The sequence below is a fragment of the Suricata suricatta genome, chromosome 1 (assembly GCF_006229205.1).
Source record: "Suricata suricatta isolate VVHF042 chromosome 1, meerkat_22Aug2017_6uvM2_HiC, whole genome shotgun sequence".
NCBI classification, from domain to species: Eukaryota; Metazoa; Chordata; class Mammalia; order Carnivora; family Herpestidae; genus Suricata; species Suricata suricatta.
Genome location: NC_043700.1, coordinates 52,019,268 through 52,023,064, shown reverse-complemented (window position 1 = coordinate 52,023,064; position 3,797 = coordinate 52,019,268).

Sequence of the window (3,797 nt, the reverse complement as noted above, 5' to 3'; positions counted from 1 at the left end):
AGATATGAGTTGTTATCACAATGCTAGCTTATGTTTTGAGTGGTGATTTTATTAGTGTTTATTATTAAAAAGGCTAACCAACCAATTAAATAAAGGTGGGCTAAGCCTGATCCAATGATTAATGTGTACTATGAATTAAAAATTATAATTAATCTAATTTGGTGTGCTTTTGGTACAAATAAAAAAATGTATTCACAATTACCATGCGTTTAGCCCTTTATAATTTATAATATGTTTTCACACCCATACTTCATCTCAATAAACATTTGAAATATCTTATTTGACTCTAAGATGATTCTGGGAAGTCGAACTTTTACCCTCATTTTTCAGTAAGGACAGGTATCTAAGAAGATTAAATAAATGTCACATTGCTCATAGGTAGTATTATTAAAATTTGAAGTGTCCTCCTAAACTTCATGCCAAATATTATGTATAGCAATGTTTTCAGAGTCTAAACTCATTCACTGCATTTGGATGTTATTAGACTTATCTCACTATCATCTTATACATTGTCTTTGTCTTTCAAACAAATTCAGTGAATTCTTTTAACATTCATCTCTAAAGTAGCTGTTTATACGTTTGAAAATGAAAATAGTAGAAAAGAAACATTGATGTCATTGGAATTTAGCTGCTCAGGTAGTGAAAGTGTGCCGTTTTTAGTTCTGATCCAGTCCTTAGCCATTGTTAGTCCCACTCTCTTACTGCCTAGTAAGGTCAGGGAATACAGGTAGCCTCAAAAATGCAGACACTCCTCCCATGCCACATGTTTGATAACAGGCTGACTGGAAAACAGTTACCATACATGGTGATGTCAGTTAGAAATTTCTCTCCAGGAAACCAAGGGTAGAGGGACCTTAAGATGACCATTTCATTAAGAAAGGTCTCCTCACAAAGACCTTCTTTTAGAAGGTCAAATAAAGGCAGACACATCAGATTTCTAGTTAGTATAGTTTATTTCACTTTTCTAGCTTCAAAATATTCACTGGGAAGAGGAAGAGGGAAATCAGAAACAGGCATTCTTTACTATTTTTTTGAATGGGGACATTATTTCACTAATTTATTCTTGCAGTTCAATAAGACACTAATTTTTCAGAGGATTTAGTTTTTCAGTTTTATAAGAAATATTGTGCACTTCAAACCTATTTCTTCTGTGATTGTTCTCTTTTTTTGTTTGTTTTGCTTTTTTTTTTTTTTTTTTGGAACTAGTGGAGAGTCATATACCTTGGTTGCAGCAGTATCTCTGTCCAGAATTTGACTCCATCCCCTGGAAGGCAGTGGTATGTTCTGCTGACAGGATGTGGGTTCTAACTTGGGGACTAATGTCAAACAGCATCAAAAATTCAATCTGAGGATATAGCATACAAAGCATGAATTCTTACAAATTATATACTGTTCTGATCATTCACTAAAGTTTAACCTATTGAAATTTTGCAACCCACATGAATTCTTTCAGGAAATTAAGGTATCATACTTTGTTAAGTAGCTTTACCACATTGAATGACAAGCAACTGAGAATTCCTTTAAGCTACTTGTTAGTCAGCTACAGGATGGGACAGTGAGCATGTCTGAGATAATGAGTATTTCTGAAAACATCTTTAATAACTTATTTTATAATCATAAAAAGCATGAGTTTTATGGATATGGTCATGTGAAGACACTCCGGTACTCTTCCCATATCTTCAATATATTAAAAACTTTTCTTCTTCTTTTTAAAAATTTTTTTAAATGTTTTATTTATTTTTTGAGAGAGAGAGAGACAGCTTGAGCAGAAGAGGGTCAGAGAGAGAGGGAGATACAGAATCTGAAACAGGCTCCAGGCTCTGAGCTAGCTGCCAGCCCAGAGTCCGAGGCGGGGCTTGAACCCACAAACTGTGAGATCATGACCTGAGCCAAAGCCGGACACTCAACCGACTGAGCCACCGAGGTGCCCCTAAAAACCTTTCTTTTACAAGCATTTTAGTCTTCTAAATAGGTAGAATTTACTAATACTGATACTAACTTCTACTTAAATTACTTTAAGCAAAAATAACTGGGCATATTAACACATGAAGAAAGATGAGAGTAATTATAATTAACTTCTACTAATTTTTATTTCATATTTCTAAACTTCACATCATGAGAATCTCAACACTGCTTGGGATATACAATCTGGTGTATCATGTACAGTGACCCTTGAACAGAACAGGGGTTAGGTGCACCCCCCCACACACATAGTTGAAAATCTGCATATAACTTTGGACTCCCTCAAAGCTTAACCACTAATAGCCTATTGTTGGTTGGAAGCCTTACCAATGCCATAGACGGTAGATTAACCCATATTTTGTGTGGTATATGAATTATATACTGTATTATAATTAAGCTAGAGTAAAGAAAATGAGTGAAGAAAATTAAATGAAGGAAAATACATTTACAGTATTGTATTATTAAAATAAATCTGTGTATAATTGCACTTGTACAGGTCAAACCCTTATTGGTCAAGAGTCAACAGCACTTCTATCAGAAAGCTATTACTTGAAAAAATATTGTTGAGGAAATACAATTCCAAAAACAAAACAAAACAAAAAACCCAACAAAGAGCAAAAACAAAATAAAACAACAAAAAAAGAAAATATAATTCCATCACATACTGGCTTTTTTCTTCCTACTTGTGACATTCTCTCCCCAACTTGTCTTTACCTATCCAAATCTGATAAGTCCTTTAAGATTTATCTCAAATTATTACCCAGTGAAGTCTGATCTTAAAAGTCCCAGCCTTTGTCAGACTCTGCTTGCACTTATTATCTATATCATTGATTGAGATACAGTTACTGTAGAACTAATTTCATACAGCTTAGTGCAGTATTACATATCATTTAAAAGTTTTTAGTGCAGTAATTATTCTCTCTCTAGTAGGCTTCTAAGCTGTCTGAAGACAGATGTGTCATGCCTTTTGTTCTGTGTGCAATTTTTTTTTTGTTGAACAAAATATTTTATTCATTTATGCAGTCATCACTTATCCAGTGCTCACGATCAACAGGGACTATGCTAAGTACTGCTCAACAAATTCATTTGCTATTTATCAATTCAACACATTTTGAGTGTCTAACATCTGCTAGGTTCTTCAGATAGGGGTATAAAGTAAGTTAAATCTCTTAGGGGGGGCAAAAAATAAAGACATAAGTGACCTATATATATATATAGAAGTAATGATAAGGGCTATGAAGATAATGAGACAAGGTAAAGTGATAGAGAGTGATAGAGTGTGAGGGTGGGGATATTTGAATGAAGATGATGAGGAAAGATCTCTCTGAGAGATAGCCTTTAAGTGAAGTGAGGGGGTGAGCTAATGTCTGACAAAAGTCAGTTCTTGGCAAAGGGAAGAGCAAGTTCAAATGCCCAAGATGGAGATTCTCTTGGCGTGCAACTGGTGCAGTGAGAAGTAAACTGACTGGAAGGCCCTGAGTGATAGGGAGGGGTCCTTGGAGGTGAAGTTAGAGAGGAGGGAGGGCTAGATCATAAAGGGCTCTACAGGATTTGATTCTACATGGGGTAAGAAGATGTTTGAAGTTTTAAGTAGGGAAATGATATGTTCTGATTTACGATCAATAACACAACTAAACAAGATCTTGGAACTTCTCTAAAGAAACTTAAAATCTATTATTCAAAGTTCTACTGTACATTCATAGACATTAAACTATGAAATTAAAAAAATAAATTTACTAACAAAATATTCCCGCTATGTGTATATCTATGTGTATGTGTGTGTGTTTATGTATATATGTGTATATATACTTGTGGGGAGGGCCAAATAGCAAATT